A 21087-nucleotide genomic window follows, 5' to 3' on the forward strand; every position below is an offset into this window, starting at 1 on the left:
AATGCAAAGAAACAACACAAAAAAGCAAAAACTTCCTGAAAAGGGGATGAACAGAGATGTGAAGATAAGCATCCGTGAGATCCAGAGTGACCAGGAAAGCCTGAAAAGAGGAAACAGGGACTGAAGGGATAACATCCAGAAGGAATGGATCTTCAAAAAGGTGTTGGGCTGAAAGCAGTCCAGAATGGGTCTCCAGGTGCCTTCCTTCCTGAGAACCAGAAACATTCTGGAATTAAACCCCTTCTCCTCCTGGGAAGGGGGAATAACTTGAATGGTGCCTTGAAATAGAAGGCCCTGAAGTAGTTCTGGAAAGCTCTTCTTGTGGAGGTTGAGGGATGCACAGAAAGGGAGGAAGAGATTTCTACAGCATAAAGTATCCCTGAAGGATGATGAACAGAACCCAAGATTCTTGAGTGATCCTTAACCAATTGGGAAGGAACAGAGAAAGGCGGAGATAAAGGAACCTGACTGAGGAAAGGGGAAAACAGTCAGATGTAACCTAGCAAGTCTTGAAAAGGTTTTTGAGAAGTGGGAGTCTTGAGTAGATTTAGCAGGAGGAAACCACCTAGAACCCTTTTTACTTTGGGGGAGGAGGAAGCTGTCTGCGAACAAAAGCAAATTTACAGGGATAATTCCTTTGGAACTTGGGAATAAGAGAAACAAAAAATATGATTCAATTCCTGTAAAGCCTTTCCCTTATTCTGCAGACTTAAAAAGCTCAGCAGCTGCAGAACCAAATACATTCTTATTATCAAGAGGAGCATCCAAAACTTTAGCCTTAATGTCATCAGGGAAAGTCTGGAAGACAAAGCTAAGAGCATCCCAAAACAGAACCAAAACCAGCAGCTCTAGAAGAGGCATCATAATTACATTTAATAGAGTGGCAGGCTACTTGAGAATTGCAGCTCATTAAAGAAAGGATCAAGGACTTCCCTTCAGAATAAGGAAGTTCAGAGATTGCCTGGGAAGGCTGAAATATCTGGTCGTGTGTGTCTGGTAATTAATGGCCCAAAAGGCCAAGGTGGCAGTAGTGTATACTTTCTTGTCAGCCATTCCATGGCCCTACTGTCCTTGCCTGAAGGAAGTAGTTTAGTAGAAGGCAAAACTTACAGGATTTGTCAGATGAGACAGACACCACAGAAGGGTCAGCAGAAGGACATTCTTAAAGAAACTTACAGTCATCAGGTACCTTGTAATACCTGTCAAGTTTCTTAGGAGCAGGAGGTTGAGCGTCTGAAGCCACAGAAGTAGCAAAAAAGCTATCTAAAAGAGCAGCTAAGACAGGAAGAACAGCAGAGGGCTTAGGGGACTCCACCAAGAGGAGCTCATAACGCTTCTTCTGAATGTCAAAAACCTGACAGTAGTCCCATTTAAATTACTCCATCATATGAGAAACAGTATCCCCAAAAGAGAGGTCTTCATAAGGAGAGTCTGGCCAATAAAGTCTTCCTCTTTAAAGTCGTAATCCAAAGAAGGGATCTGAGAGGAATATACCAAGGACTCTTCCCCAGAATCCAAGTCTTCATCACAGTTCTGCTCTCTGGGTCTCTTGAGTGGGGTACAGGCCTAAGGGGGAGCAGGTATAGAAACTCCTTGGGGAGGTTTCAATGCCATCAGCGCATTAAGCAACCCCTGGGAAAAATCCTGCCATTCACACTGGGGATCTTTAGAAGTAGCAGAAATATGCTTAGTTTTTTTTTTTTTGTTTTTTCTTTTGAGGTTCAGACCCTTGACTACATTCAATTAATGTAGTATGAATCTCCTCCAGAGCAAACATCCACAGAATCCCCCTTGGACCCTCTGAAATGCTCAGCCGAAGTTCCCCCTCAACAATTGGAACAGATGTCTGCAGAACCTCCAAGGACATGCGAGAAGTCAGATCCATGCCAGCCTCCGATATGGTTGTATCTCAAGAACCCCAGCTTAACAACCAGGTGATCCTCTGGGCCTTCACCAGCCTTGAGAGACTTAAACGGGGGGGGGGGGGGGGGGGGGGCAGCCAAATCAGACCAGACTCTTTTAGCCTTTTTCCTGGCAGGATTCCACCATCGCACCCTGCGCCAATAATTTAAGACACTGACTCTCCAGGTAGACGGACAAGGAGGAGGAACTACTATGTAGGATCTTAGGAACAAATGCTTGGAAGACAAAACACTGCATATGGTCATGAAAAGCACACAAATAAAAGTGACACTGCTTATAAATCACCCTCTCACAATGGACAATTTTCCCTTTTTGGATGACATGAAAACTCAACACTGGAAAAGACACAAAGTAACCAGCACAGAAAAAGTGTTCAAACCAGTGTTCAATGATGGCATTTGGGGTGTCAGAAAAGAAGTTCTGAGATAAGCACGTCTGTAAATCTTTCAGAATCTTCAGTCCTGGAGCTCCATCCCCTTTACCCAAAATCCCTGATCAGTCTCTCCTCAGACTGAGTTTGCCCTATCCTTGCCTCTAGAAATAGGTAAAGTGCAGCAAAGGGCCCTCTCACATACAGCTACAAGGCTAGTCCTCTCACCCAGTCAGGAGGAGCAATAAACAAAGGTGACAATCTGGAGGAGGCATGGCAGGAGGGATGACTGAGGATGGACAGTAGAAAATAACATGGATCTATTGTTATGGTAAAGAAGGAACTTTTGTTTCCTATGTTGTCTTTCCATCCATCTCAACCTGTGGGACAGAGTCTCCTACCAGTAACAACTCCTGGGTGATCTTAGGAAAGAAAATTCTGTAAAATGGTGGAAGCAAAACAAGACATTGCCCTACACTGGAAGTCCAGTTTATAATGGGACACAAAGGTATGAATGTTAGCTGCTGTAGAAATATTAGCAACTCCTCTGATGGAATGAGCCCTTGGCTTAATAGGCAAAGAAATTCCTTTCAGTAGTACGCAAATACTATCTAAAAGCCATCTGGATAGGGTCATTTTGGAAACAGGTTGCCCAAATCAAGTTTTGGAAAAGGAAACAAACAGCAGGTTAGATTTTCTGAAAATTTGCTTGTGTCCAAACAGAATTTCATTTGTTGATGAACATCCAAACAATGGAGCAAATATTCTCCCTTGTTACTGTAATCTGGAAAGAAAAAAGGTAAAAGAATGGGCCGATTCAAATTACACTCACAGGCTACCTTAGGCAGAAAGGAAGGGTTGGTCCTTAAGGAGATACTATCCTTCTGGATAACCAGATAAGAAGGAAGATAGGAGAGTGCCTTAAGCTCAGACACCCTTGCTACTGATGTAACAGCTATCAGAAAGAGTCTTCCAAAACAAGAGCTTCAAAGAAATCATGGAAGCCAGTTCAATTGGAGGTCTGGTGAGAATATCCAAGAGTAGACTGAGGTCAAAAGGAGGCACCACATTATGAGCAGGTGAATATAATAAAAAGGTGCCTCTCAAAAGAGCCTTGGAAAGCTTAATGGCCACCACAGGTGTATTAGCCATGATGATGTGAAAGCTAGAAATGGAGGCTAAATGAACTTTACTAATAGAGTAACCGAGACCGGAATGAAAAAGACCAGTCAGGAAATCACTATAGTAACCAAGGGTGCAGAAAAGGAATCTAAACCCTTGCAATTAAAGAACCTCTTCCACTTACTGATGAAAACCTGGAGTAACTCTGACAGCTTAGAATCTCTGGTCATCATAGGAATTGGAGGAACCAAGTGGTTAATTTTAAGGAGTGAAGGTTCAAATGAGGCAGGCCCAAAGGACGAAAAATCAGACATAGAAAAGGGTCCAGAACCCAAGGTGGGTGAAGCCTGAGGAGACCAAAAGAAGGGAAACCACTCTTGTCTGGGCCAGAATGGGGCAATAACAATCAAAGTCACCCAACAACAGGTTGCCTTCAGAAAAATTGTGGTCATAAAAGTTGCAGGGGGCCAAGCATGTAAAAGAACATCCTTTGATGACTGTCCATCTAGTGGAATCAGGGCATAAAAACTGCTGCATTTTGTGTTGTATGGGGAAGCACAAAGATCACAGCAGGGGGAGCCCCAGTGGCTGAAAAAAACACATGCAAGGCAGAAAACAGCTGCAATCAGAAACCCTTGAGAGAGCATCGCCCATTTCCAAACTCTCATTGTCCCTCGACATAATGGATAGGATTGAATTCCTCTTTGCTTGTTCAAATATCCTACCACTGATGTACTGTCAGTCTGAATGGCATTCACACCCTTGGGGAGAAAGTCCTGAAAGACCAGCAATGCTAGGAAAACCACTCAAATCTTCAAGATGTTGATGTGAAAATTGCTTTGGGCTGAGACCAGATGCCAAGAACAATCTTTCCCCTAAAGGCACTGCCCTAGAAGGGAAGCATCTGTGGTCACCGCAGCTTGAAGATGGGAAACAGAAAAGGGTCGACCTGCCCTGATTTGAGGAGATTCTAGCCACTATCGAATGTGGAGATGACAGATGTTTGTTAAGACTGGAAAATTCACTGGATGAGTCAGACAGGAATACTGAACTGAAAGTCCATTGAAGTACTAGCACACGAAATCTTGCCAAAGGAAGAAAACAAAAAGAAAAGGCAGTATGTTCCAGGAAGCATAGAACAGAGGACATAATGGGCTTGCGAACCTGACTGATCTGAGAAGCACTCAAATGAAGAGATTTTAGTCTTTTCAGTCTTCAGGATGGTAGTTTGGCTGTCTGATTGATTGTATCCAAATAGCAAAGGAAAAATTCCAGAACTTGAAATGGTGCTAGGCTGGATTTCACATAGTTCATTATCATGCCCAAGGACAGATACAGCTGGTGAAAAGAAACCAGAGCTTTGATCAGGGATGCCCTTGTAGATGCTGTCAGGAACCAGTCCAGGTAAGGAAAGACCTGGGAACCCTGCAGCCTGAGTCAGGCTGTTAGTACTGCCATGCATTTAGTGAATACCCAAAAGTGATAATGACTGCCTCCAAGTCAAAAGCACAAGAACTTCCTGGAATGCCTGTCATTATATGATGGTAGGCATTCTTGAGCTCTACCGAGCACATCCAATTGTCCTTCCTCAAGAGAGGTAGAAATAAGTTCATAGCTAAACATTAAGCTAAAGACCACCAGGGCCTTTATAAGCCTAGTCGTGTAATTCAACCCAACTGTGTCCCTATGTATCAAAAGTGTTTATTAGGAAGGGGGTATGTTAGGAAGTCTCTACAGGTCATGCATGGCGGGGTATGTTACTTTAGGCATTACTGTCTACCTCTATCTATCAAAGACATAGAGGCCAGACCTGGGGTGAATTTCCAATTTCACATCCACTGGTCAAGGTTACTCAAATAGCATTAGGGATGGACTCTGCTTCACAAGGATGGCAAGCCTGTTTCAGAGCATGGGGATCCTCTGAGACAACTGTCTTGCCAACATGTCTTATTTACATCACAATCAAAATTTAAATCCTCGGATCCAGTGGTACTGATGTGGTTCATTTTGTGGATGTGCAAAAGGTCCATCAGAGCTGGATCCAAGGATGCCATGGAAGTCAGGCACAGACTGCCTCTTAGTAACCTGTAGGAGACAAGAGTATAAAGAAAGGGTTTTAAGGCGATCCATATGGGACAATGTGTTTATACCCTGGCTTCTCCTGGTAAGGAACCTTTATGGGCATTCCAACTGTTGCATATTTTGCCCAGATACATGCTGAAGGGGGCATTATACTTAATGATGGGTTCGATAAGGGCTGAATAAAGTGGTACTATGACTTTCTTGGACCTGGATGTCTTGGCCTTACAAACTGTTGGACAAAGACGCATTTTCTTACTGCCTTGGCCACATGTTGGCCAAAGGCCAAATTACTGTCTACACAAGTTCCCAGATCCCGGACTACTAGGTCAACTTTTAGGGGTAAATTATCAATGGAGTAATTAGTCTGGGTGGCAGTTTTTTCAAAAGGCACTATAATGCATTTCTTGGCATTGAGTTTTAGTCCGTGACTTTGACACCAGTCATTTGTCTGTCAGACCCTCATGTGCCTGCCCTAAACTTGAGCCTTTACCTCTAAAAAGTAGATGCTAAATAGGAGTGGTCCTAGTATGCAGCCCTGATGTAGACCACTGGTGACCGGTCTCTAAGTGGAGGTGGTATCACCAATCCTGACTTCCTGGGTCCTCTCTGTGAGTCAGCTGGCAAGCCAGCGAGTTATATAGGGGTTTATGCCTAGTTCCATGAGTTTGTCAACTATAACTGAGTGGGCTACTGTAGCAAATGCCTTAGACAGGTCTAGAAAGGTGGTATGCACAACTTTCCCTGCAACCAATGCCTTAGTGACCGTCTCAAAGAAGTCCACCAGGTTTAGGAGGCATGATCTTCCCTAGCCAAACTGTGTTAGGTGCAGTGTCTGAAGGTTGCCTATTTCTTTGTTGATCACTTCCATGATAACTCATTCCATGGCTTTGCATATTAGACTAGTCAGACTAACAGGTCTGCAGTTTCTGGGGTCAGTTAATGGTCTGTCCTTGTGAAGTGGGATAACTGTTGCATTCCTCCATTTGCACAGTCAAAACCTGTTTTGAGTCTACATTTGTAAAGTGACTAAAGTGGTCTTGATATGTCATGCATCCAGCTATTTAGAAGGCATCCCGGGAAATTGTCAGGGTCTAATGAGGTTGTGTTTTTAGCCTTAGCGAGCACCGCCAAGACTTGGTCCCTGTTAATAGCTGGGGGGGAGGCAAGGGGGAGTGGGGGTGAAGTCTCAGCTGAATTAGTCAGCCAGAAATTACTAAGTCACTCTGCTTAGTGAAGATGGCACCACTGACCCCAGTTCGGCACACTGATAATGTGCTGCTTTTGAGGTTTTGGAAGTAGCTGTAGAAGGCCTTGTAGTTGTCTTTAGCCTGTGAGGCTGTCGAACTGATAATTGGCCTTGTTGGACTTGATCCTCTCAGTTTCCTGCTTAGTTTAATTAGCAAGCTCCAATCATAATGGGGCTTGCTCTTCTTGATTTTGGCAATGATTTTTTTCATTTTGTTACATACCCTATTAAGGTTAGGATTCAATCTGGTGTTTGTTTTTAGAGTTTGTTTTGGGCTTACTTCTAGTAGGTATATCAGCCTCTATACACCCATTTAAGTGGTTGTACAAGATCTCTGAACAATTCTGCATAGGTTGTTGTGAACTTTAGGCTGGGGGCATTGAATTTTGATAAACTTGATTAATTGGCTGAAGCTTGCTTTGGGTTAGCTCCTAACTGTTACAGGGTGTGCTGGAGTTAGAGATTATTTTTATTTCGAAGGAGACAGCTTTTGGTCTGACCTCACCAGTGAGGATGTGACACTGAGGATGAAGTGCTCTCCCATACTGATAAGTACCAGGTCCAGTATGTTTGTACCTCTGGTAGGTGTGAACACTATCTGGTCAGGGATATTTGTGTTAATAAAATCCAGGAATCATTGTGTCTGAGTATAAGGCAGTGTACATTTCCCACTCTATAGAGGGGTAGTTGTCTCCCATGAAAAGAGTATTTGATTTAATGGTGAGTGTCTCCAGTAGGTCTAGGTACGAACTATAGAATTTTAGGGACATAGAGAGTGGCCTAGAGCTTGCTAGGATATGGTATGGGACTTTGTCTATGGTGATTTGCACTTGGATAAATTCCAGGGCATCGTCCTGTTTAACCAATGTAGAGTTATGCTCATTGCCAATATAGTTCGAGACTCCACCACCTTTTCTCCCTGTCTGTGCAGCTGATGAACTAGATGTCTGGAAGGCACTGAAGTCTTGCAGTGCTGGATTACTTCTGCGGATTTAAACCATGCCTCAGCAATAGCAAGGATATCTATATTCTCCAATGTGAGGAGAGCTTGGAAAGTGTGGAGTTTTTGTTTAGGGTTCTAGCATTGACCAATAACACCACTACACTTCTTTGTGTTTTATTTGCTATGGTGGTACACAGTGACTTGGTTTGCTTTTCAAACTGGTTAATCTTGCTGAGATCCAAAATGCATCAGAGGTCCTGTTTTTTCTTTGGTACTAAAATGAATCTCGAATAGACCCCCAATTCTTATTGGTCTGATGGGACCTTTAGGGTGACTACATTTAGAATCAGTTTTTGGATTTCTATGGATGCTAGCCTTCACTAATGGAGTCGCACATTAGGAAGCAATTTCTGGGAGTTCTTTGGAGTGATCAAAGAGGGAGGTGTATAACCTCTACATGCAAGTCTGTGATGTGATGGCCTCTCAAGCTTTTGGGCAAAGAGCCAGCTGTCCCCCAGCTGCATACAGAGAGGGGAGGCCAAGCAACCCTTTAGGGGCGCTGGAAGGGCCTCCCAGAGAAAGCCCAGTGGAAGCCCTGGTTCAGCTGTCTGCCACTGCCTTGTGGGTGGCATCTACTGTAGTTACCCCCTCTACCTTTGGGGAAAAGTCACTAAAGGTTCCAGTAACTTACAAAAAAAAAGAGGTGCTTCCCACTCTGCTGGTTCTTTCAGAAGGACCTCTGAGTGGTAGAAAAGCGAAGCCCAACTGCAGACAGCATCTTTTTGTACTGCTTGCTCCTAGTCTCTTTCTCTGACCTTTGGGCCAATAAGTGAATAACCAAACAGGGCACTGACAAAGGACGCCTTGAAGTCATCTGCAAAGTTGCATAAGCCCATACAGACATGACAGTACATAGTGATATCAATGCCTGCCACGTGGAATGTTCCATCTGTCACAATGGAAAGCAGCCTCATGGATAAGTTAGATGCAGACTGCATCATCAACAACTGAGCCTCCATGGTCTTTTGCAAGTCCATTGCTGCTGAGTCTTCACTACCTTTAACACTTTCGAGATAAGGTCCCTCTGAAGTCTTGTCAGTTGGGCATGGTAAATCACATATAAAGTAAATGTGTCTGAAGTATATGTGTCTGAAATATATGTGTGCTACCCAAATAATCCAAATCCTGAAACTCTGTTGCGTGGATTGACAGAGATACTTTCTTCAGAAAACTCCTCTATAGTGGCCACCACAACCACAATGGCATCAACACCTGGACCCTTGCTCCAGTGGGGTCTTTCTTTGGGGGTCACCAGTACTTTAATGGTTTTGATAGGGATTGGTCCCACTACATCAGGTTCTTTCCAGGCCCTACAAGAAAGCAGATCCACAAGAGCATGGATGGACAAGAGCCAAAAGCCTCAAAAAAATATTCCTCCAGGGAAGGGGCTTTGGTGGTCCAACCTTATGCTGTTTCAATAATTTGAGCAAATCACCAAAGGAGGTGTCCTTGTGGGGATATTTGGGGGATCTTTTCCCCTTCATCGGGGTCTTTGATTCCCAGAGAAATCCCTCACCAGGATTACGTGCTTCCTCTTGTACTTACTTTTCCCATGCAACTCCCATGGAGGGGAAATAGAAGAAGAGACAGATCAGAAGGGGGGGGGGGACTGAATGCAAGGAGGCCTCAAGACCTAACAAAACAAGCAGTTCCAAAGCCAGCTGATGCGTAACCAGTGCTGCAAAATGAGGAATGGAATGGGATGGATCAGAAGCAGCTGAAGAGACTCCAATATCCAAACAGGAGAAGACCCTTTCTGCAAGGCTGAAAACAGAAACCAAAGCGATGACCAACCCACCACTGGACCCGGTGGCCCCTGGAACCAAGAGGCCACGGAAAGAACCACAACATTTGGAATTGAAGGAGCCACCAACTCGGGCCTTGGGGCCAAGCAGGCAGGGATGAGGAGAGGAGAAGGTGAGACAGAAGCAGATTATGTCAATGTGGGCCTGAAAAAAGGAAAAAAAGAAAAAGCCACGGAAGGTAGTTTACACAACTTCCTGGCTGTCTGATCCAAGGTTCATATATAAAAGGGTGAAGCTCTTATCAATGTGGGGGGGGGGGGAGAGAAAGGTCCCAGAGGAAATTACACAGGTAACAGGGTAAAAAGTGGAGAAAACTTGGCCTGACTATGCAGATGGGAAGGGGCTGGGAATGCTAAGTGTCAGACAGCTAGAGGACTCGAGTCCACAACTTCAATAACAGGGAATTGGGGAAGAGGTGGCACTGAAGGTCTCAGAGCAGGAACCAGAGGAGTCAAGGATCAATGAACCTTCATACTGGCTGGAACTTAGTGGAAGAGGAACAGCATTTGCACTCTTAACTATCTTTCATTTAGACTTAGACAACTCCTCATCTTTGGATTTGTCTCTCTCTCTCTCCTCTTTCTGGTTTCTTACAGGGAGAAGGAGGAGGTATAGCTGAAGGTTGGAGAAGACCTTTCATGACTAATTTGGCCCTTATTTCAGTCTTGGCTCACACCAAATGAGGCACAGGCTTGGCACTCTACATCTAACTGCACTGCACCCAAACAGTATACGCACTTATCACAGGAGTCCTGTGGGGGCAGTTTGTGCCCACATGCAATCCACTTTTTAAACCTCAAAGCTTTATCCATATCAGACAAAAACACAACTCACTACAAAAAGAAGAAACAGCACACTGCATGGTATACGTTAACAATAGCAACAAACACTACAGCCCTAATCCTAATAACACTACTAGAAACTACTACGAATATAGTGCACTAGAAAAAGAAAAAAAATGTTTTGGAAAGAAAGAAAACACTTAAACTGCTAGCTACCTACCTAACACTAAAAAAATTACAATCCTAACATACATTATAAGTTTAGATTCATAGATTAGTACTAGGCTAGCTGCCCTTTTGGGCCATTTGAAGCCTAGCCAGTTACCTCATGTGAGTATCAAACCCTGCACCTTGTCTCTTTAAGGTAAACACCTTAACCATTATGTCATCCTCCCACCCATAACAAACCCTACCACACTAAACTTAGAAAGTACAGTTGTGTACACTTACCATAAATGTAGATGTTCAAGTGTATTCACTGTTGCAGTCATCACATTTGGGTTATCTGCTTGCAATAGCCCTCAGTCAGCCTGTTTAACAAAGTCTTGGGTCCTGCGTCAGTTGCTGCCCCTTCTTCCGTGACGTCAGATCGTCAGGGGTATAAAACATGCAGCTGACGCCATTACATCAGTTTTTCTTGCCCCAGATGTTAGGTGCCCCCCCCTAATGGGAAGCCATAAAATCTATAAATATACAAGGTTATACCTCCAACAGAAAAGCAAATACACCAAAAAGCTTTTGAGCAAAGAAAAGGAGAATAGAGGTATAGCCAAAAAAAAAAGGTAAGGGGGCTGGAGGGAGGGTAACCAGGACTGCAACAGTGAATATACACTCGAACATCTACATTTATGGTAAGTGTACACAACTGTACTATGTTCTTCGTATTTCACTGTTGCAGTCATCACATTTGGGTAGATTCCCAAAGCTAAGGATGGGAGGAGGAATTTAGATAGCATTAAGACCAGTTATAAGACCCTACAAGACTACAGTAGCAAAGCCAGCTCTGGATTTAGAGAAAACTGGCAGATGGTAATGCTTAGTGAAAGTATGTACAGAACTCCAGGTAGCAGCTTCTAGGATGTCCCTGGTAGGAACACCTCTGAGAAAGGCTGTTTAGGTAGATGCAGCCCTGGTTGAGTGGGGTCTGATCCCCTGGGGGATAGGTTTTCCATGGTGCTTGTAGCAGAAATTAATGGAATGGCCTATCCATTTGGAAATGGTTTACTTTGACATAGCCTTCCCCTCTGCCCCTGCAGCAAATGCCACCAGCAGTTGTTCAGATTTCCTTTGAGGTTTAGTCCTGTCCAAGTAGAATCTAAGTTGTCTGTGCACATCCAATGAGTGTAGTATCCATTCCCCTTTGTTCTGTGGATTAGGAAAGAAGGTTGGCAAATGAATGGACTGATTAAGGGCCCCACTGGATACCAGTGAAAAGAAAGGGCAAACTGGTTTCAACACAGCACTCTTTAATAGCAACACAACAAGGTAAGCGCTTTCACGGATTACAGCTGCTTCCTCACACCCAGTGTCTGAGGAAGCGGATGTAATCCGTGAAAGCACTTACCTTGTTGTATTGCTATTAAAGAGTGCTGTGTTGGAACCAGTTTGCCCTTTCTTTTCACTATTTTGCTGTTTGCTATATTGGTTCCTTTATCGGTTCAGAGGTTTTTCTGACTTTACACACAGGATACCACCTTGGGCATGAAGGAGGGATTGGTCCTGAGGGACACCCTGTCCGCATGAAAGATGATGAAAGGCTCCAATGCCATAAGGGCCTGTAATTCAGATACCCTTCTTGCTGAAGTGATTGCTAAATGGAAAGCAGTTTTCCAAGAAAGGAACTGTAAGTCTGCAGTAGCAGCTGGCTCGAAAGGGGGAAGAGTGAGTTTCTCCAATATAAAAGTAAGGTCCCAGGGTGGAGTTGGAGTTCTCCTGGGTGGTCGTAAGTTTTTGGCCCCTCTGAGGATCTGCTTGAGCAGTGGATGATAGAAGAGGGGAGGTTCTGTGTTATAGTGAGCTGAAATGGCTGAGGCGTGAATATTGATGGAGAAGGACAGGCCCTTGTGAAGCATCTCAGTTAAGTATTGTAAAATCGTAGGTAAATTGGGCACTGCTGTGCTCAGTCCTAGAGACTGGTTCCAGGCACAGAATCTTTTCCATTTTTTGGCATAAGATTTTCTAGTACTAGGCCTCCTTGCCTCTAAAATGATATCCATCACTGGTTTACTGAGGGATGGTAAAGGAGAGATTAGGTAATTAGCCAGGCTGCTAGGTTCAATGTTTGAAGCTGGGGGTGCAGAATCTGGTTCTCCCGCTGAGACAATAGGGTAGGAGTCTGAGGCAGGTGCCATGGGGCCAACAGTGACACACTGCGCAAGAGGGAGTACCAGTGTTGGCGTGGCCAATCTGGTGCAAACAAAATCGTCCTTGGTTTTCTTGTTTGATCTTTAGTAGTACTTTGGAGAGCAGAGGCAGTGGAGGAAAGGCATAAACTGATAGGTTTTTCCAGCTGAAGGACAGAGCATCCACTTTCCTAGCTTGTTTGTGGGGAGTCCTTGTGCAAAGTTTGTCCAATTGATAGTTCTGGGGGGAGGCAAACAGATCTGTATCTGGGCTCCCCCATTTGCTTATCAACATGTTTAAAATCTTTGTTTCCAGTTTCCACTAGTGTGGGTCCATGAGGTTTCTACTTAGTTCGTCTGCCAGTGTATTTAGCTTTCCTGGCAGGAATTGAGCTTGTAGATGCACTTGGTAGCTCAGGGTTGTGTTCCACAATGCCATGGCTAGTCTGTAGAGGGGGTAAGAATGTGTACCCCCTGCTTGTTTATGTACCACATAACAGTGGTGTTGTCCATCTTTACCATTAATTGTCCTGGAAGAATGTGGTACTTGAAGGCTGTCAGAGCATTGTGTACAGCTAGCATTTCTTTTTGGTTGATATGCAGGTGCATTTGACTTGGGTTCCATTTGCCCTGAATGCACTTCCCTGCCAGGTGAGCCCCCTATGCACAGTCTGATGCGTCTGTTAGGCTTTGGGTGGCAGGGGGTAGTGTGAATGGTAATCCCTTGTTTTGGTGGCAGGCCTCTGCCCACCAAAGGAACTCTAGGCGTAGGCAAGGTATGATAGGAATCATTGCTTCTAGATCCTGAGAATGTTGACACCATAGGCTTTTTAGATACCATTGTAGCTTCCTCATATGCAGTCTTGCATATGGAATTAGAAGAATGCAGGAGGCCATGAACCCCAAGGCTTGTAGAATTTGCCTTGCAGATAGCAGGGTTTTTGTGGCCATTTGTTTGAAGCAGGTTGTCAAAAGAATTTGTTTCTATGGCGTAAGGAAAGCCATCTGGGAAGCTGTATTCAAGCTTGTTCCCAGGAATATAATTTGTTGACAGGGTACCAGGTGTGATTTATTTTTGTTTATGGTGTACCCCAGACAAGTAATCACCCTTTGTACAAATGCCAGATGATTCAAAAGTATGTCCTGGCTTTCTGCCTGAATAAGACAATCGTCCAGGTATGGTTATATTTGAATATTTTTTGCCTGCAAAACGCAATGACTGGAGCTAGGCATTTTGTGAATACCCAGGGCAGAGCAGAGAAGCCAAAGGGCAGTGCAGAGAACTGACAGTGCGTGTAGCCTGCTTTGAAGCGTATGTATCTTCTGCAAGATTCCCTGATTGGGATGTGCAGGTATGCTTCCTTTAAATCTAGTGTTGCCAACCAGGCACCTTTGCCTAGCATAGGGAGCAATTGGTGAAGAGTCAGCATCTTGAATTTTGGAATCACCAAGAAGGTGTTTAGAGTAGACAGGACCAAGATAGGACACCATGAATTGTCCTTTCTGGGTACCAGGAAAAGTCTCGAGTAGAAACCTTGTCCCTTTTCCTCTTCTGGTACCAAATGAATAGTCCCCATGCTTAAGAGAAAAAGTACTTGTTTTTGGGCCTCTGCCCACTGATTTGGGGGTGGATCTGGCCACCCGCTTGGTGTTGGTAACGTGTGGAAGTAAAATCTGTATCCCTGGGACACTATATTTAAAACCCATTTGCCCTGGGTAATGAGTTGCCAGTTCTTTGCATGAAGAGCAATCTTTCCCCCCAAAGGGGTAGTCAGTTGAGAAGTGCTTGGCAGTTTTAAAAACAAGTCATTGAGACAGTTTACCATAGGGGATAGTTTTACTAGCCCCATATTTGGAAGTGGAGGCCCCCCCACTGCTTATTCCTGTGCGTACCCTGGGACTGAAGCCTGGGAGCTCTGCTGGATCTGGGTTTGGACTGAGAAGGTCTGGGGGATGCAGGAAAGGACCAATTCTTGGAAGGCCAACGCCTACTAAACCTTGGAGGTTGTACTTGCAAAAAATCTTTAACAGTTTGCACAGATTTAGCTTTTTCCTCCATCTTTTTAAGAACTTCTGCCTTGTTTCCAAACAGGCGGTCCTGATTTAAGGGAGCATCCAGTAATTTCACTTTAACATGATCTGGCAAGGATTGCTCCTTAAGCCAAGCATGCCTTCTAAGTACAGACCCAGTTACAGCAGCCCTGCAGGATGCCTCTAGTGAATCAAAACCACATTGCAAAGTATGTTTTCCAACTTATTCAGCTGAATGCAGTAAATCCTTATTTTCAGCACAAATCAGGAATCAACATAATTTTCTGTTTAAGTAATCCAGTAATATGCTGCTGATACTTTAACATATGAAACTGACAGTTTAAGGCCCTAATGGCCAAAGTTGCAGAAGTTTATACCTTCTTACCCCATATATCCAAGCGCCCTGGAGTCTCTATTAGAGGGGGTAGGATTTTTGGCAGTAGTAGCTTTAATGCCCTTGGGTCCCTGTGAAATGGTCTCAGGATCCGCAGTAGGATTTTTAAAAACGAACTTATGAGAGTCAGGGACCCTGTAATATCTACCAGGTTTTCTGGGAGCAGGAGGTAAAGAGTCAGGGGCCAAGCTAGATTCCGAAAAGGCATCCTCAACAATGTCTAGTACAGGAGGTATGGCTAAAGGCCTGTGCTGGGGCAGGAGTAAGAAATCCCTAAGACTCTTTTTTAGAATCAGAGAAATCCTGACTTTCCCAATGAAAATGCTCCCTGTGGGTATGCAAGGTTTCACTAAGAAAAATCCTCCGGGGGGGGGGGATGCAGAGGGAATAGAGTCCTCAGCATCAGAATCCTCATAGGCAGATAAGGGTAAATCCTGGTCATCAGAGGAAAAGTACAGTTGTGTACCTACCATAAATGTAGATGTTCGAGTGTATTCACTGTTGCAGCCATTACACTTGGGTTATCCTGCTGGCAGGCTACCCGCAGTCTGCCTGAATTCCAAAGTCCTGGTCTGGCATCGGTTGCTGTCGCCTCTTCCCTGACGTCAGTGCGCCAGGGGAATATAAGATGCAGCCGACACCAATTTCTTCAGTTTTTCTTGCCCCAGATGTCAGGTGTCCCCAAAAGGGTAGGCTAAAAACATTGCTTATAAAAAGCATACACTAAAATAAACAATACCTTCATCTACAAGCAAATACACCATATAGGTTGTATAGAATAGAGAAGTACAGATAAGTCCCAGCAAAGAAAGGTGGATGGTGGGTGGGTAACCTGGACTGCAACAGTGAATACACTCGAACATCTACATTTATGGTAGGTACACAACTGTACTATGTTCATCATGTTTCACTGTTGCAGTCATTACACTTGGGTTAAATCCAAAGCTGAGGTTGGGCGGTTGGGTCTAAATAGAATTAGGAGTGGCTATGAGGCCCTGCAGAGCTGCAGTGGCAAAGCCTGCTCTGGATTTAGAGTAAAGAGGTAAGTGGTAGTGCTCGGTAAAAGTGTGCACTGAACTCCAAGTTGCAGCCTCCAAAATTTCCTTGGTTGGTACTCCTCTGAGAAAGGCTGCTGATGTGGCTGCTGCCCTGGTTGAATGTGGCCTAATGCCCTTAGGCACTGATTTGCCATGCTGTGCATAGCAGAAACGAATGCAGTGTCCTATCCACTTTGAAATAGTCTGCTTTGAGATGGCCTTTGCTTGTGATCCTGCAGCATGCGCCACTAAAAGTTGCTCAGTCTTTCTGAAAGCTTTAGTTTTGTCCAAGCAGAAGCGTAGCTGCCTGTGTATGTCCAAAGAATGCAGAAGTCTCTCCCCTTTATTCTGGGGATTTGGATAAAAAGTAGGCAAATGAATGGTTTGGTTAAGAGCCACACTGGATACTACCTTTGGCATAAATGTTGAGTTTGTCCTTGGAGAAACCCTGTACAGATGGAAAATGATAAAAGGTCCCACTGCCATTAATGCCTGTAACTCTGAGACTCTTCTTGCTGAAGTTATTGCTAGGAGCAGAGCTGTTTTCCATGATAATAATTTTATCTCAGCTGTATTGGCTGGCTCAAAAGGAGGCAGTGTGAGCTTTTCCAAGACAAAATTGAGGTCCCATGTAGGCATCGGTGCTCTCCTTGGGGGTCTTGTGTTTTTGGCCCCTCTGAGGTACTGCCTTAGCAGTGGATGTGAAAAAATAGGAGGTTCCGTATTGTAATGAGCTGAAATGGCAAAGGCATGGATCTTAATTGATGAGAAGGATAGGCCTTTGTCCAGCATCTCAGTTAGGTATTGTAAAATCTGAGGAATATTTGGAACAAGTGGTTCAATTCCTTGTGCCCGATTCCAAGCACAGAATCTCTTCCATTTTTCTGCATAAGATTTTCTGGTGCTGGGCCTCCTGGCTTCCAAAATGAAATCCATAACTGCTTTAGACAGAGGTGTGTTCTGAGTGGTTATATTATTCGCCATGCAGCCAGATTTAAGGTTCTGAGCTGACTGTGCAGGATCGGATTGTTTTGTTGGGTCAGAAGATAAGGAATTTGAGGTAAAGTCCAGGCTGGGCCTTGAGACAAGCTCTTTAGGATTGGATACCAGTGCTGGCGTGGCCAGTCTGGGGCAATCAGAATCATTTTTGGCTTCTCTTGTCTGACCTTTAGGAGTACCTTGGGGAGGAGAGGCAGTGGAGGAAAGGCATAAACTGTCAGGGTTTTCCAGCTGAATGATAGAGCATCTACCTTCCATGCTTGTGTGTGATAAGTCCTTGTGCAGAATCTCTGTAGTTGGCAGTTGTAAGGAGAGGCAAATAGATCTATGTCTGGGCATCCCCATTTCCTTGTTATCATGTTGAAGACTTGTGGATCTAGTTTCCACTCGTGAGGGTCCATGAGGTTTCTGCTTAGCTCGTCTGCCAGAGTATTAGTCTTTCCTGGCAGGAACTGTGCCTGCAGATGCACTTGATAGGTCAATGCTGTGTTCCACAAAGTCATGGCTTACCTGCAGAGGGGGTAGGGAAGTATGCCCCCTTGCTTGTTTATGTACCACATGACTGTAGTATTGTCCATCTTTAGCAATAGTTGTCCTGGATTGAGTAGATCCTTGAAGGCTGTCAGGGCATTCTGCACAGCTAGCATCTCTTTTTGATTGATGTGAAGATGCATTTGGCTTGCGGGCCACGTGCTCTGAATACATTTTCCCGCCATGTGTGCCACCCAGGCATAATCCGATGCATCTGTTGTTAGTGTCTGCCTGGCTGTGGGTAAAGTGAATGGCTGTCCCTTGTTGTGGTGACAAGCCAGTGCCCACCATCAAAACTCTTGTTGCAGGCAGGGAATATGAGTAATTATTGTTTCCAGGCTGTGGCAATGTTGAGTCCAAACACTTTTTAGATACCATTGTAGCTTCCTCATATGCAGTCTTGCATATGGAATTAGCAGAATGCAGGATGACATGAAGCCCACAGCCTGCAGAATTTTTCTTTCAGGTAACTGGGTTTTTGTTGCCATCATTTGGAAGTAATGAGTCAATTGCCTTTGTTTGTCTGGCGTGAGATAAGCCATCTGGGCAGTTGTACTTAAGCTTGCACCCAGGAATATTATCTCTTGAGAGGGCACTAGTTTTGACTTATTTTCGTTTACTGTGTACCCTAGGCAAATTAGTAATCTTTTTACAAACGCCAGATTCTTTAGTAGAATGTCCTTGCTCTCTGCTTGAATAAGGCAGTCGTCCACGTAGGGATATATTTGAATTCCTTTTTGTCTGCAAAATGCAATTACTGGTGCCAGGCATTTTGTGAAGACCTTGGGCACAGTAGATAAGCCAAAGGGCAGTGCAGAGAATTGGTAGTGCATTGAGCCAGCTATGAATCTGAGGTATCTTCTGCAAGATTGTCTGATTGGGACATGCAGGTATGCCTCTTTGAGGTCCAAAGTTACGAGCCAAACCTTCTTGCCCAGCATGGGTAGAAGTTGCTGCAGTGTCAACATTTTGAATTATGGAACATCCAGAAAAGTGTTTAGAGTAGACAGGTCCAGTATTGGTCTCCAGGCTTTGTCCTTTCTGGGTACCAAGAAAAGTCTCGAGTAAAATCCTTGCCCCTGCTCTTGCTGTGGTACTCTTTGAATAGCCCTCATGTCCATGAGAGATGAAATTTGCTTTTGTGCCTCTGCTCATTGATTGTGTGGCAGGTCTGGTATACCTTTTGCCCTTGGGAGGGTGTGAAAGTGGAACCTGTAAGCCCTGAGAAACAATATTCAGTACCCATTTGTCCTGGGTGATCATGTGCCAAATTTGTGAGAAAAGTGCTAGTTTTCCCCCTAAGGGTGCTGCCAAAAGGTAAGTGCTTGGCACTGGTAGTGGGAAGTCATTGGGACCGTTTCCTATATGGTTGTGATTTGTCTTCTCTGCCTTTGGAGGTTGAAGCACCCCATTGTTTAGGCCTGCATGAGCCTTGGGGCTGAGATCTGCCTCTAGGGTGTCTGTATCTGCCTCTTTATGGCCTGTCTGACACTGGAAAGGACCAATTTTTAGAAGGCCAGTTCCTGCTAAATCTGGGTGGCTGAACCTGTAAGAAATCCTTTACTGTCTGCATTGATTTCGCTTTATCCTTCATTTTCTTTAACACCTCTTCTGCCTTAACACCAAACAAAGTATCATGCTGTAATGGAGCATCCAATAATTTTGCTTTAACATGATCGGGCAGACTCTGTTCCTTTAACCAAGCATGCCTTCGAATGACAGAGCCTGTAACTGCGGCCCTGCAAGAAGACTCTAGAGAATCAAAACCACATTGCAAAGTATGCTTTCCCACTTGTTCAGCTGCATGCAATAAATCCTGCATTTCCTTGTTTTCAGGACATTCAGAGTTTGTCAGCATTTTCTGTTTTAGCAGAGACATTAGGTATTGCTGATATTTAAGCATGTGAAACTGGCAGTTTACAGCCCTTACAGCTATAAAGTAGCAGAGGTGTAAACTTTTTCCCCCCATCAGTCCAGTGCTCTAGAATCCCTATCAGAGGGAACAGGGTTTTTTGCAGTGGAAGCCTTGACCCCTTTGGGACCCTGAGATATAGTTTCTGGGTCAGCAGCAGGGTTTTTATACAGAAATTTATGTGAATCTGGAACCCTGTAGTACCTATCTGGCTTAACTGGTGCAGGGGGTAAAGAATCAGGAGACAGACTGGACTCAGAAAATACATCTACAATGTCTAGAACAGGAGGAATAGCAAGAGGTCTGTGTTGAGGCAATAAAAGAAAGTCTCTGAGCCTTTTCTTGGATTCTGAATAATCTTGGCTCTCCCAGTGGAAATGCTCCCTCATGGTATGCAGGGTTTCCCCAAAAGAGTAGTCCTCAGGAGGAGAGGCTGAAGGGATAGATTCTTCAGCATCAGAGTCCTTACAGGGAGGAAGAGAATATCCCTGTTCTGAAGAGGAATCAGAAGAAATAGAAACCTGGTCAGAGGAATCATAGTCAGTGTCTTGCCTAGGCCTTTTATCGGGAGGGGGATGGGAACCCCTGATCAAAGTAATTAGGTCCTCGGCCATTTTAAGCATCTGTTTCTTAGGCATGGATGACTGTCCAGGAGAATGCTGTACTTGTTTCTTTGTCTTTAAAGGTGTTTTAGACTTTGCCTTGGCTGCTGAAGTGGTCTTGATAGTAAGCTGTGTAGGTCTGAAAACACCCTCAGAAGCCGATGCCTGCTTAGCGGCTCCGGACCCATCTGAGGGAATAGTTTCCATAGGCCCAATACCTTGAGTTTCCAGAGGCCTACTTGTCTCCACGTGGGAGTCGGAGGCAGCCTGTGGCTCTGAGGTAGCGGGTGTCTCGGGCTATGAAAGCGCCTCACTGAGAACCGGCGAACTGGCTACTGGCCTAGAAGAGGCTTCGTCGTCGGATTTGGACCTTGGATGCCTGTCCTTTTCTTTTTCCTTGCACTTTTTATGAACTCCGGTCGTCAGTTGTTCCGACGGCATTATATAGTTAAACCTTCAGCCAAAGTAATGTAAAGCAAAATCGAACAGACGCTTAATTTTGCATTGGTTAAATCTAGCACAAAACTGACAACTAGCAACGTCATGGTCAGGGCCTAGGCAAGGAATACAGTAAGAATGAAAATCCTTATGAGGCATTTGCTTCCCACAAGAAATACAAGTGTTAACTTTTACTGACATCGGTCTGGAGCAAGTAAAGGTTTCCCCAACGGGGTACTTAGCTTTATTCAAGACTTCGGATCTGAAATTCAATTTCGAAAATCTCAGGAGTCGGCCAACCGGCACTTGCAAACTGCTTTTGCTTTGGCCACCGCATGGCAAGAAAGACTGGAGAAAATGGCGTCGGCTGCATCTTGTATACCCCTGGCACACTGACGTCAGGGAAGAGGCAACAGCAACCAACGCCAGACCAGGACTTTGGAATTCAGGCCGACTGCGGGTAGCCTG

The 21087-nt window shown here is 44.6% G+C and overlaps 1 protein-coding gene across 1 annotated transcript in view; it reads right to left on the bottom strand.

The window, feature by feature from the left end:
• The window catches only part of MED14 (mediator complex subunit 14), a 1872212-nt gene that overhangs the window by 1023759 nt on the left and 827366 nt on the right, over positions 1 to 21087 (bottom strand). The window lies entirely within an intron of this gene.

Source organism: Protopterus annectens, chromosome 5.part0, assembly GCF_019279795.1.
Source record: "Protopterus annectens isolate FY-2018-M chromosome 5.part0, PAN1.0, whole genome shotgun sequence".
Lineage (NCBI taxonomy): Eukaryota > Metazoa > Chordata > Ceratodontiformes > Protopteridae > Protopterus > Protopterus annectens.